At 36.2% G+C, this 15,273-nt stretch overlaps 1 long non-coding RNA gene across 1 annotated transcript in view; it reads left to right on the forward strand.

Annotated features, from left to right (window-relative positions):
• The window catches only part of LOC135575422 (uncharacterized), a 43,521-nt gene extending 28,506 nt beyond the window's left edge, over positions 1 to 15,015 (forward strand). The window contains exon 3 of the long non-coding RNA XR_010466205.1: positions 10,983 to 15,015. This is a non-coding gene — a long non-coding RNA (uncharacterized LOC135575422). The remainder of the gene's footprint in view (positions 1 to 10,982) is intronic.
• The last annotated feature ends 258 nt before the right edge of the window (positions 15,016 to 15,273 follow it).

The following is a 15,273-nucleotide window of genomic DNA, read 5'->3' on the forward strand; positions in this document are numbered from 1 at the left end:
TACGGTTATAGCTCAGAGGTTTATTATAGGAGCTTCTGTTAACCTATTTATTGAAAATGCTAACGTTTTAAACTGATGATTAAATGTTAAATTAATGATTGTAACTGATTAAGTCAAATATTTACGTATGGTATCACACAGATCTGCTAATGCATTTACCTTCTCCTCTTCTCCTCATTGGGACTCATTTAGACAGAACATGCTGCTTTTGTGATTTTTTTTTTTTTTTTTTTTAAAGACACATCATGCACTCCTTGCGATAGCAGTTAATATTCATTACCCAAGTATAAACATATTTTCACTTTCAAGCTGAATCTTGTTCACATCTTTTAATGTGTTATTCCAGTTCTCTGTAATGTAGCTGTAGTCGTAATTGCTTTCTAAGAGAAAAAAACTGATGAATCCTTGCCTCACTTAAACTCTGTTTCTGAACACTAGAAATTCAATACATCTAAAAAACCCAAGATATCTGTCATGTCTCCTTATATTATTATGAAGTTTGCTTTGCTGCTTGCGTATTCCATTCTGTACCTCAGTCTGGATTGCAGCTTTGAGGTCTAACAAAATTCTTCTGTTACTGAAATGTTAACTGGGATTTTCTTCTCTGTTTCCTTTAGAATTCAACAAGAATGAGGTCCTTAATTATTCTAGGCACCTCTAATAATCCCCGTGTCAGGTTCAGGGGCCTTTCCAGGTATAGGTGCCTATTTCATCTATGTGTCTCTATAGTGTCAAGCTTTGTGTGGGACAAAAGAATAGAAGTGAATGAATTTTATGCTACATGCATCTTTAAAGGTTGCAAATAATTTCTTGGTAGCTCCATAATCAATGTGACTTCTATATACTCTGCAACGTTGTTTTTAAGATCGGGGTAGTAATTTTTTTCCAATGTTATTATGAAACCTTAGAAGTTAATTACTTGAGATAGCTGGATTATTTTTGCTTATCTTTATTCATTTGGGATTACATACAATTTGAGTGTAGCACCATGGTATGAGTCCACTTCAGATACAGTCAATTATATAAGTCTGTGAACAGCCATTTTATTATGGGAACAACGGAGACAGAAGGTTTGTGTTCTGTGATGAATGTAGATTAGAAAGAGGTCACCCTGACATACATAATTAGTTTCAGAATTTTAAATTAATAGGTAGTGTGCCCCTAAGGCATGCATACATTCAGGCTGAGGCTGCAGGATGTCTGGTCCAGCTCCTGCCTGCTTTTGTCAGCAATGACATGGCTTACTGCACTGCTTATATAATGGCATAGGATATTATGGCAGGGCTAAATCACTGTAAAAACAAAATTTGCATAATGCTTTGGTCATACTACATATATTTCCCTTTGGAAACATTTGCACAGTTAAATTATTATGCAGATTTCTAGTAGATGGTTGGCTCAGTCTGATATGTCTTCAGGTGCTTTGTGAGAGCTAAGCAGATGCTTAAACAAGTTTCTGCAAACAGTTGAGAAGATCCAGAGGTAGATGAAATCGCTGGCCTCTCTGATTATATGAACAGTACTAACTTAAAATGACTAAACTGAAGGTGAACTGAAAGGCATTACCTGCCAAGACCTGAATCATAGCATAGAATCCAGACTTCTGCCCCAAACTGGAGGAAACCCAAGCTGAGAATTGCATTTCCAAGGAACCTGAGTGATAACCCTCTGTCTCACAATAATTAGTCCTTTCATGGGTTCTGTCTGCCACTGGCGAGGGGTCGTCATAGGCAGGACCACACATACTTTTTCTTTCCCAATATATTTAGGCATGATACCTGAGTTCCTTGAACTTTTTGCGATGTGTTGAGGTTTTTTAATTTCACTTGAGTTAAAAATTTGAATTAGAAGTTCCAAGAGATAAAAATTCCTAATAGTATGTGAAATCTGATAGCATGTGACAGTGTTCAGTTAATTTAACATAGATTGTTTTTCTGTTTATTCAGATGTCAAACCGGGGGCAGGGGGGGCCCTGCATTTCAAGGATTTGAAATTGCTAAATTCCAGTAGTACTAGTGAAAGGAAACAAAGGAGAGGACTTGAGATAGCATGGGTTTTCTGTATTTTTGTTTACTTTTATAATCAAATACTTAATTGATTGTCCATATAAAAAATGCCTCAACAGATACCTTTCTCCCCCACAGCAAGCTTTAGTTGAGGTGCAAAATAAGAGTAGCTTATTAATTTTAAATTTCTGGATATTTTTAAATGTATGTAGGTCTTACATGAATGATGATTATTCTAAAATATCAAAAATCCAGAAATCTACAGATGGAGACATCTGCAGAGTATTAGATTACTGCCTTTTGATTTCCCTTAAAATGGCATTACTTGTCAGTCAGTGGCTCTTATGTAAGGAAATGGAATGTGTGATGGACAGATCTACAAGTATTCAGCCTTGCCCCCCCCCTTTTTTTTCTTTAGAGATAATGCAGATGAAATAAAATGTCACCAAGTAATGGTTTCCTGCTGCCACATAAATGCCATACAAACCCCAATTATTTATTTTATAATTATCTGTTTTATGGAAAATAAATACTGGAGCAATCCCAAAATGTTTATTTCCAAAGTAGAAGACATTGATCCTCTGACAACCCTCTATTATGATGTATTTACTTCCATTATTACGCCAAATGATTGATGGGTTGCAAATTGAGTCATTTATTCCTACGGGAACTGATGTATTTGAGCGATTTTCAGACAATAGTGGTTTTGTTGAATTCCTGTCTGTCCTTTTCTGTGGTCAATCCAGACTGCTTCTCTTGTTTACAGAAGGTCTGAAAAGCACTTGTCTGTCTGTGACTACTCAGTGTTTTCCAGAGCTGTTTTGGCATTCTTCATCCCTTCTCCATGCTGACACATAATCTGTTGATGATAGGAGAGCAAAGGTTCCTCTTTTGCTATTAAAACCCTTTTCTTTGAAATTGTGAATCTTGCTGCTTCGTGTCAATGGTATTTATCAGGGCTCCCACAGAAAATAAACTTCGTCCCTAGTTTGGGCGTTCAGTTCTATGGATGAGAGAAGGTGAAAGGACCACAAAAAGGGGGAAAAACAAGGAGAAGTATCTACTTATCTTCCATATTAGGAAAACATGAAAAACCTATAGTCAGGACCTGGCAAATGTTCCTGTGAAAATGACTGGAACTATAGGAACTTATATATTGGTTTCAGTTTATACGGTTTGAAATTGTTAACATGAATTTAGGGAAATCTTGATGTAATCTCCTGAAGATTATTTCCAAAGAGTTCTGTGGTTTGATCCATAAACAGCACATTTTTTTTTTTTTCCCTGCTGTGAAGTGAGAATATTATATAGAGGCAACTAAGTCACTTTTTCCATAGTGGATAGAATATATAAAATTCGCTTTGGACTTTCATGAATTCAAACTGCCTTCTTTTTTCTTTTGTTGGAACTAGTAATCTTCATTTACCCTTTCCCTCTTTTATCCTTGAAATCTCAAGTTTGATTCTGCTTTTCTCCTGCCCTTACTTAAATCCAGATAAAATCTTTCAGGCTTCCCTGAGTTTTTCCAAGTTTATATCTCTGTTACTGAGACTACCATGTAGAGTCTTATCTTGTTGATAGTTTAAGTAATAGATAAAAAGTCACCAAAAAACAGAGCACAGGGGAGAGTGGAGAAGCAAACAGGATGAAGCTAAAATATCACAAATTTACAAGGATAAATAATATCCATTTCCCAACATTATTTTTCTCTTCTGCTTGTCAGAGTCTTAGAATTTTCAGCTCTGTATTAAATATGTATTTTTTTAAAAAAGCATGGCAGATGAAAATTTGTTCTAAAGTGATAAGAAATTCTAAAATGTAATAGTTCTTGCCAATATCTCGATGTTGCAGTGAAAGGAATAAAGGCTGCATTTTTCAGCATCATTGCTGTAGGTATGTGTTCTTAATTTCAGTCACAATTCCCTGCTGTTCCAAACACGCCACATAATCTTCAGGGATCTGGGGAATTAATTAGGTACATTTCATTTCTCCTCTAACTAATCCCCTGAATTGTCTTAGTTTAGGGAGCTGAACACACCAATGCCTGATAAGCCACAAGGGCCTTATTTACTTTACAGAAGGTTCTGCAAATCCCAGCGAGATGTTGGCCTGTGCTTAAATTTTCTCCACTTAGTCCTTGGGATAGTGGCATTTGAATGTGACTCTTGAAATCAAAAGTATTATTCCACTTGGAAAAAGCAATGAGAGTAGATTAATAAGTAGAATAAGCATAGCAGTTTAACAATAAACCTTTTCTATAGCCAACAATTTTCTGCTTACAGTGCCTTAGAGAAGATACAAAACACCTTTTAGGGATAAGCTGTATGAACTGTGCCCATTTCAATTCCAGAAGTAATAATTACAATGAAATATCCTCATGTTTTCTGAATGCAGATACAGTTGATTAACTTGACTTGTTATCAGTCTGGTTTAAACCACTCTTGAATATCAGATTATTTTTTATTGTCAGAAAATTGAAACACTTGTGCACCCATACTATGTTCCTGGTAATGCTGATCCTGTTCCTGGCTATGAGTGGTGTCCCAGCAGCTTTCTCTCTCCCAGTGGGCTCTCCTTGGCCTGTGCCCGGGAGCAGAGTGAGGGGTTTCTGCAGGGACACTCAAGGCAGGCAGTGGCACATGCTCCTTTTGTCACATTTACCCGGGGCCGTTGCTTCATGGGTGTAAACTGAAACTCTTTGATTTGGATAGCTGGTTGAATAATCCCATTGGTTTTGTTGAGTGTTGATTTGTTGTGTATGTATTTTAATCATTTCAGGAGAGGGATTATTGAGGAACTATGTGTATAGAACCTGTAAATCCCTCCTGAGATTTTTTTTAATGTCTGTGTTTGTAGTTTTAAAAGGCTAAAAAAGAAAGTAGGCAGAATATTTTTATCTTTTGTCTGTTACTGATGATGAGAACAAGCGTACAGTACATCTCAGATTTTCTTGATTGTCCCACAGCTGTAGGGTATATTACTAAAAAAGAGCAATCTCCTTGCTGGTCCAGTCCCTTATCTCTAGCTATCACCAATTCTTTATCCAGTTTAGGTCAACACAGTGGTGTTTTCTGTGGTATTTTATTTATTGGTTTTCCTCATACACCTCTTATGTCATTCACTAGGGCAGAATCCCAGCTTTCTACACTGCTGGAAATGAATATTGACTTAAAGTATACATCTGGTTAAATGCGGAGAGGGAGAGTGTAAATAAAATCTCCAAAAGAATTTTCTTGGAAGACATCTAGCAATAGGGAAAACTGCGTTTCCAGTAGTTCAGCTAAACCATGTTGTCCCAAGGCTTTACCACTACAACTGGGAAATGCTGGGAGATGCTTAACAGCTCTGAAACATTAATATTTTCATCATTACACCGAAGCATGACCATTTTTTAAAAGTGAAATCTTCACATTATGTTGTTATAGGAGACACAGTGTGAAAAGAAAGATTTGTAAGCAGTTGTCTCTCTTTTCATAATTTCTGACATTACATAGCCAGAATAGTTTGCCTGATAGATGTGCAATACCAATAATGGATCCTCAGTGTTTATGGTGGTTCTGAGGCTTGTGTGAGGCTTCTTTGCCAAAATTTGACTCTCATTCTCTTTAAGTCAATTGACTGGTTCTCCAAAAATGAAACAAAGAGCCTGTATAACATCTGTTCTCTGTATTGATCTTTCTATAGAGCCTAGAGAAGCATTTTTATCCTGTGGTACATTAATGTGGCAAACACTTAGAAATTTATCTGGAGAGAGTAATGATGTCATCTGATGTGCTATAAAATCACCTGTTCAATTTTCCACATTTGAAATAATAGCTTTTCATTGCCTTTTCCTTCCTTCAGTAAGGCTGGAGCTTATTATGCCTCGCTAATTTCCTTTGTTTTATTAGTTAATTAGAATACTTCAAGTGTACAATCTTCTCTGTTAATGCTGTGCCTAGGTATTAGGCAACTGTAAAAGTGCTGAAATTTAGAGAGAACAGCTAGCATTTGATAGGCTCAGATCCAAATAATTCTGCTGCTTTATGGTGCTCTCGGTAATATTCTGTAAAGTTCAATATAGTTCAAGTAAGCAGTTAGACATCTTTGAAAAAGTCTACTACTGTGCTTGAAAAACTGGAGTATTTCCAGATTTGCAGCAAAATCCAAAACACTTAACAGTTGTGATCCTTCTGAGTCTCATAGAACAGTGTTTGCTCTGTAATCCAGGATTGGCAACTACCTTTGAAAGTCTCCAAAGTCACTCCAATTTAAGTGCTATGGCTAAGAAACAGGAGCACGCAGTTCATGCAAGCTGGCAAATGTATGTAAGGCGGCAGTGGGAGGCAGTGGTGGTGGCAGTTCATGTGTGCAGGGGACATTTAAAAGAAAACTATCTACATCTGCAGTGAAAATTTGTCTTAATTTCTCCACTTCTACCAGTAGATGTTGTTACACAGTAATATATGCAGCTCCAAAGAAGGAACCAAGAACATTGTTAGCATGTCGGAAGGTGTCTGACACAAGAACAACAGAAAGAAAAGGAACTGTCAGCAGCGTTGTGACCATATTGATTACACGGAGCTTATCTTCTCTTTATATTCTCTCCTGTCTAAAATAATACTATTTGTTTTCCTCTCTGTTTGGGCAAGAGTGTTTAACACTTACACAGTGGAAGCCCAATACGCAGAAAACGTCCTCCTTTTAGCTCTAATATTATAATTTAGTACTCTGAGGATAAAACACATGCTTCTTGAATGTTATTCTCATTTAATGGCATAAATAAGAACCCCACTGACTTTTGGAGGAAGAATTTATTTAATTCAGTGACTTTGGATGGAATCTTTATCTTTTAGACTGAAACAGGTAGATGCCAGACAGCCAGCAGAATACATTCATGTCATAGATGGTGGTTTATTTATTGGTTTTCCTCTTATACCTCTTACGTCATTCACTAGGGCAGAATCCCAGCTTTCTACACTGCTGGAAATAAATATTGACTTAAAGTATACATCTGGTTAAATGCAGAGAGGCTTTTTATATGAAGGTATGATATTATTAAGGTTATTGACAGTGCTGCTCAAAATTTTTCAATTTTAGTATTAGTACAATGAACATATTCTTTGGAAATGCTTTTCTGTCAGTAAATCTACTTGCATAGAAGATTCAGTCATCTTTTCTTCCTCCCTAGAGTTCATAATGAAAACAGTTTATGGTCTGGAATCCTCAAAGCTTGAGACCACCCGGCATCAGTAATTTACAGTTTCACGCTTTTGGTCTTCACAGCAAGATCTGATAATTATTGGCTTGGTTTAGGCTTAGAAATTGGGCTTTTTAACTGAGAAGTGTGTGAACTTTGAACTAAGACTGTTGGCTTTCTAACTTAAAAAAAATCATCCATTCATCCTGATTAAATCTGAGAAACTTTAAATATCTATACATTTAATTCTTGGTCTTGTAATAGAGGTAGCAACCTCATCATGAAACATTTCCTAAAGATTAATGAATAGATGAAGTTAATGTCCCCAAGCTATAGTTTGGGACATGAGCTCCTCCCCAGAGTTCATTAATCCCCAGGAAGCCTCCATTGCTTAATTATACCATTAAGATATTGTGTGTTCATTGCAGTATTACCAAAGAGAGAAGGTGATCAAATGCCTACAAGAATCAGCAATGTAAGAGTGAAATGATTCCAACATATGTAACTGCTTTAACTATAGCAGCCCTGAAATAATGTTATGCACCTATGTGAAACTGTATTCCTTGAGCGAAGCATGAAGGAAATAGTCTGACCAAAGCAAGGAATACAACAGTCAATGGATTTCTGCATCATAACCCTGAATTAAAATGAGCAATTAAAATGTGTATTTGATTCCAATCCTAAACTAGGTCCTGTAATGATTTTTTGAGATGGTATTATAGTTCCATCCAGTGACATTTGAGACTTATATCCTGCATAATCAGAAGTGATTGCAGAAGATTCATGTTAAAAATCAAGCTTCACAGGTGAGCTCACAGGATTTCCTTCAAGAGTGTTGCATCAAACAAAAGCAGAAAATGGGGAATTACACCCAGAACTTCTTTCTTTTTTAAAAAATAAATACTTAAACAAGGAAAGGCTTCCTTTTCACTGATGTGGGAATGTTTTTGTGAGCAAGCAGTGTAGATTTCACTGCCTCTAATTTTCATGGAGTTGTATAAAATAGGAAGGAGTTTGGTGTGTTTTTTTTATTGTAACCTGCCTAGGCATGCTTTCCATCCCTAAGTGTGTTATTTTTTACAAAATAACTGTTGTAAGTATAAGTGATTAAACAGCTGACAGACACCAGCAAATTCTTGGTTAGTTCAGGGCTGAAGTATCTATATCCGGCTTGTGTAGAATATGAGTGAAGGTTAAAGGTGATTGATGCAGAAACTTGTATGCTAATCAACCTGTTGCTTTAAGTGAATAAATCTTCAGCTCAGTTTCAAGTAAGCAGGAATCATAAGCAGGTATGTAAAGGCAGCTGCTGGTGAGAGAATAATGAATCTACATATAAACAGTTAATCAAATTGCATCAACTCAGGAGTGTCTGTAAATCAAAAAAGCTTGAAAGATGGAGAGGGAAGCCTATGATCGCATCTTTGCTTCAAAAGACAAGGAACACTCAGGTTGCATCTTAGAATTTTTGTGTAAAATATGTATTTATGGCCTTTGTTGTTGGAAAGCTCTCCATGATCTGTGTTTGGATCAGAGAAGTTTGTCTTGTGCGGTGTGGTTATTGCTTAGTTTCTCACTGTCTTCCTTGTAGTGGGGACCCAGTACTCCAGGGGTGGCCTTCTGAGTGCTCAGAAGAGGGGAACGGTCACTTCGACTCTCTAAAGTTTGGTATTGCAGAGCACCAGGGTTTTTTTTTCCACTATATTGTTAGCATCTGATTTATTTCTACTATAGAATTTAATAAATATAACCAAACATACAGACACATGGGCAAGTAAATTTGAGCAATATGATGACCTTTTGGACAAAAATACAATGTAATTATGCAAATACAGTGAAGGATAACAGGATTTTTTTTTCCATATCAATACAGATATTTCATTATTTGTCATCTAGAATTGGCCTTCCCTAGGCCTAGGATATTGAAAAAAAAAAAAACAAAAAAACCCCAAAATAAACAACAAACCAAACCAACAAACAAGAAACAAACAAAAAACCCCTTCATAAATTGATTGCAAATCATACATTTCTCATTTTGATGGAAAACACTTTTCTCAAACTAATGGTTTATCATTGATTTCCCTGTAAATACTATACTTGAATTACACTTTCTGCAATAACATATTGGGAAAATCTTACCATTTATTCAATATATCAGTAGATGTGCAAACTCTGTGTTCCGCTTAGTGTGACACCATCAAGTGTAGCCCATCCAGACAGTATTTCAGCCATTGATTTTTTTTTTTTCTTGAAACTCAAACAATATTCTGAATTCAATTTACATTTAGAAAGTAGCTCATATCTTCACAGTGATGCTTGCCATTGCTGTACTTAAATTAATTTTGACTTTACTGTGAGCTTTTTTTTTTCTGACAAGGTGATTACCAAGCTCTGTTGCATTTAGAATTAATTGATAGAATTCTTTGACACGATATTATCAAGTCTAAAGTAAGTAGAACTTGAGAAAGGGTAGACATGGTGTAGTATTCTACAGTTCTATTTGGCAGATTAAAGCTAACCAGCTACTGACACTAACACTTACATTGAAATTCCCTCTGTCGTTGGATCTTTCTGTAAATTGTGATGTGTGTACTGTCTTATCCCTTCACCCTAAATATCACGATGGGAGACATAATCCAGGACTAGATGGACAGTTGTTCGGCTTCTACACAGAAACCATGCCAATATTCCAGTGTATAACCAGTTACTTTAAGTACAGTATTTTTCTTAGAATGTCTAGTGCAGTAATTTTCAAATTAGGCTGGGACTCCATGTTGGCCTTTAGGTTAATTCATTTTTTTTCTTATGACAATATTAATCTCTTTTCTCTAGTGGCTCATTTTTCACATTTTCAGTACCGATAGAAAACTGCAGTATGTTAAAAATCAAGACACTTCAAATTATGGCTACTAGACAGTATAATACTTGACAGCATGACACAAATTTCATTTACATATTTTATGCAATTATTCAGTAAAGAGTAGGGTTAAATTGTTAATTCAGTGGATGCAGCATCTCAGCTGGGGTGGACTTCCTTAGAGCTATGCTTGTATGTGCCAGCTGGAGAGATGTGTGTGTGTATATATATATATATATATATATATGTATCAAGAGATATGCATATATATCTGCAAATGTGGCCTGTTTTTCTTATATCCTAGGGAATTGTTTTATTGACCTTTATAAGGATATTTCTGCATAATTTCTCCATCAGTTAATTCCAGCGTGTTACTTTTCTGATGTGTTTATATGTAAGGAACAGACTTGTTCAAGTGGGATCTGGAGGAAGGCAGGAAATAAGAAATAGTTACTAGTATTTCTGTGATCTGCAGCTTGATTTATTAGCTCACATAACTTAAAGGCTGTATGTACCAAAGTACATACATGCATTAAAAAGATATCTCGAGAGCAGATTATTGTATTCATTTCTTACCCTTACAGGATTAAATCTCTTGGTTAAATGCAGTGATGAAGTGGGGGAAAAAAAAAACTACACCTGAAGCAACTAAGTAAAACAGATGTGAAGTCTTTTTGCAGTGGGGGTAGGATCAAGTGGACAGAGCTCTACTCAAATGATGCTCCCACTTATTTAGATGGATCCCTGAGGAAACAAGGTGTTGCTCAGAATAAAGTCAAGTTGGTGATATAGAAACCCAGGGTCTTGTGCACCACGTGCCTCCTAATGCCTCCAACTGCCTTTATATACATTAATGACCTTCACTCCATCTGGATTTAAAAAAATTTTCAGGATTTGAAATTAAATATCTGGCTAGGAATTTTTGGTTTTCTCTTTTCAGTGCCCTTGATGAAGTTGGGTGATTACTTCCCATCAAGAGAATGAATTTGTGCCCACACTCAACAGATTTCTCCAGCTGGTTAGAATACCGTTCCATACATTCTAGAGAGCTGAATGAACAATACAGACTAATTCAGTTTTTAATTGCTTAGTCACCTGGCAAAGAAGCATGAAGAAATGCTGCTATTAGTTTCTTAACAACAGGTTAAAGGGTTGATGATTGTTCTGATCATATTCAAATGAAACAAGTAAAAAAGACCCGCTATTTTAGAAACTTGCATGTACTTCATTATTTAACAACAGGAAAAAAAGTGGAAAAGATGTATGGTTTCTGAGTTTGTCTCATCCTTTCTCAGCTGCATCTTCCTATAGGCATGCCACAGGAAAGTGCACATATCTCACATGGCACATTAAAACTGATGGGATGAAAAAAATAAAGATTGATATTGAATGGTCAGGATCATAACTGACCCTTCAATTCTGCTTTGCTTTTATGTTTATTGGTACTACATAAATCTTGTTCCATTTCTTTTTATTAGTTTAATGCTTTCCACATTTCCATTTCCATTAAAACCACATTCAGAGCTATTAGTGGGATGTTATTACCCAGTACTGTATCAATTAATGGAGCCAACATGCAAAGAAGAGGATGTAAGTCAATCCTACATGTGAGACAGTGGCCTTGTAGACTTATTTTCTTATTTGCTAAAGCCTTCACAGAGGAGCGATTTCTTATGATGAGCTGAAGTGATTGAGAAAGAGAAAATACATATTTAGCAGAATCCTTCAGCTTCGGAAAAGGACCAATCCCCATGTTCTTTATCTTAATGGACGTTGAATCAGATTTTTGTGATGCATTCTGGTTTTTACTGTTTTGCCTCCAGGCTTATTTGACTGCCAACCAAATATTGAAGACTTCTAGCAGATAGTTTGAAGTAAATTTAGTATTTTAGAACAGTAGATATTTCAGCTTTAAGGGATTAGGTGGAACAGCTAATGAATATGAATCATGATTATTCAGTAAGTGGGGCTCATGACATTATTTAGAAAAATGTATGCATGTATGATGAATTTCAAATCTGAATAAACAAATGCTTGGAAAGCTGGGAAAATAAAGGAAAGAGAAGTGATTTGCTCAAGAAATACAAGTGATATCCAGAGGTTCAATGAGCAGTCACTGTTCTTCTGACTGATACTTTCTTGTGGATGTTTGCATCTCTGCCTGTGAAGGCACCATGTTATTTATGCCCAGAAATTCTGAACTTTCCAATATGACTTTATTTTCCAATATATGCAACTTTGGCTCAAAGGAGAATTAAACAACTGCCAATAAACCAAAACTTTTACTTCTGCTACGAACTGAATATGAAAGAGCAAAACAATCTGAGTCAGTGTGTGAAACCATACTGCTTATGGCTGTGATGTCCATACTTGTCCTTAAATACGGGGTGATACTATTATCAGTGGATGTGTATTAAAGTTTGTTTTTTACTTTGTCCTGAGGTAGAATTATTTGAGATATAACAGATGAGTGGTTATAAGAGTGTTGTGATTGAAGACCGTATCTGTTTCCATTCCTTCTTCAATAACGTGTTTTTATTGTTAAAACAAAAGGAGTAGGAGTGATAATCTTCTTCCTATCAGCTCATATAAGAGGTGTTTTAAGTAATATAGTGAAGATCTGTTATTTGCCTGACTTTGGATCTAATGAAGAGCTACCGTATAGTCCAGTGTAACTTTTTGTAGCATATTGGCACTAACGCTTCATAAAATCTGTTGCAAATCCCCACCAACCTTTTAAAATAGAATTACTTTCAGATCTGATAAAATTCTGTGTTAAGAACTAGAATTCAGTGTGTTTTGCTTTAATGTTGTTGATAGAAATGAACTCAGAATGATTAATGCTTTCTTACATTTGCATGCTCATTCATCTGTCTCTGTTTCTAATAGGTGGGTCTCTGCCTTGTGAGGGTTATTTTAAGAAACACAAGGCCAAGATATTTTACAGAGGTGGGCTGGGCGAAGCATGGATCAATAGTGCACGTTCAGGTAACTTCTGTGCAAGTGAATTTTGGCCTTGTTCAGAACAGCTCCTGGCTGAGCAAAGCAGCATGCCAGTATCCATCGGTATTACACTTCACATCCCCTCAGAGAGCCGGCATCTGCGTGGCCTCCATCCTAATAGTTGTGTGCTGAATGTGAGATAAGGTCTCGTGTCCACCAGGAGATGAATGAGAGCTGTTTAACTTCAGACATTTCTAAATAATCTAATGATTTCCTTTTACTATGCACAGGATTGGATTTGGTTCAGGCCACAGAGCTAGCTCAGCATTCTGCATTTAATACCTGTTTTTTCTTCCTATGTCTTTCACATGCAAGTGAGAGGGCCGAGACTTTGTTATTTACTGAGCTGCACTGCCAGATTTCAGACTTATGGCAAGACATCATCCAAAATAGGCAAAAAGTTTTGATGCAATAGATAAGTACTGTGATAGCACACACAACATGCAGAGAAAACAACAAAAATCCCTCCTGCTCGTACCTGTTCTCCTATAAACTAAGAATAACTGTAATGAGTCCACTGGAATCCTATCAGTGTAAAGTTAGTGTAAGGAGGAGGAGAATCAGCTTATATGATCTCAGTGCCTGTTAGTATTATGATTAAATGCTGGATATATTCCAGCTATTAGCTTAGGAGTGATGCAAGTCAGGGTTCAGCAACGATCAACTGATGTTCTCTATAGGAAAAATCTACAAATAATGAACATTTTTTTTTTTCCTCATTTTCTGTTTGTTGTTTCTGTGCTTTGCTAGAAGATTAAACTTTCTCTGTTTATCTAAGTGTGTATCTAAGTATTTCTCAATGTCAAGCTTTCGCGATTATACTGTTATCCTTCAGCATGAGTGAAGTAGCATATTTTCATTAATTATTTTGCCACATACATGTTTTCTTCTTGTATTGAAACATCATATTTTTTAATTTTAAGAAAATGAATTGATTTATTTTCTCCCTGGTTTGTTACAAGTTCTAAGGCTTCAGCTTTTATAATGTGACAAAGCACCCTGCTCCAAAACACTCAGAGTGTGTTAAAGACTACTATGGGGAGACAAAGGATTACTGTCAAGCTTCAGTTGATTTCATCTTGGATGGTCCACAGAGATGAACACCTGGAATATTTCTTAAACAAATGCATGTGGATGTAGTCAACTTGGCAGTCATGTAGAGAACATACTGCATGTAATAAAGAAAGCACATAATTTAACATTTTATGTGATATCCATTTACAAGATGACATTACTGGTAATAAAAGAAAGCCATTCCTGTTAAATAAAAAACTATATACGTACAGATACATTTCTAACCTGGTCATATGTCTGTGTGTACAGATGAAGATAACCAAATGTTCTGTAACCAACAGTTAATTCAAAGCATGAATAACCTAAGTTCAGTGCATGGCACCAAGTAAAAAGAGCAACAAGTCATTATTTTTCTTTCCAGAATATAGATAGGAGACACTGAGTTGACAGAAGCATCCTGCAAGAATCAATGAAAGAGAATTTAAGGTTAACGTTGATTTACATTTTCATGCTCATTGTCTCTTCAGCCTAAGGACATTTAGAAATTGGAATAAGCTCTGATTTTCAGCATCCTCTTTTTTTGCTTATTTCTGTTGCAAATGCAGCTTTATTTCAATGATGTATCACATACTATGGGTAGCATGGATGAAAAATACAGTTTTTTTCTAAATCATTGCTTGCCTTTTAGGTGCGAGCTCAAATGTCTTTCTGATATCCTGACCCTGAGCTTATTACTTAGATCTGCAACATTTACAAGCCAGGGCAGCCTAAATCTCTGTCTTACCCCCTCCCATGGTGGGATCTGAATGGAGAAATAGGTTCAGAAAACTACAAGCCTTGCAGGATGATGGAAAACAAACTGCACTATAAAGAAGATTAAAGATTTTCACTGGAAGGCTGGTGTCTAAAAACCAGGTCTGAACCTATTGGATCACTTTATTTAAGCCACTGAACTGTGGTAATTAGACTTATGGGGAAAGAGCATTCATATTTTAAAAGGCTGACTTGCTGACTCTACTTTGCCTTCTGCGGTACGCACTGCTGAGTTCCTTCCTTGCTTCAGCAGTGTGCCCGATCGCCTTCAGTGATTGTCTGCTTGTATAATTTCAATGCAAATAGCAATGAAGTAGATGATAGGTGAAGGTCCTCCATTTTGCCTGTTGTCTTCAGTGAAAGAGCTTTATTAAACATAATGCAATGCCAGCTACCCCTGT

This window comes from Columba livia, chromosome 14 (assembly GCF_036013475.1).
Source record: "Columba livia isolate bColLiv1 breed racing homer chromosome 14, bColLiv1.pat.W.v2, whole genome shotgun sequence".
NCBI lineage: Eukaryota > Metazoa > Chordata > Aves > Columbiformes > Columbidae > Columba > Columba livia.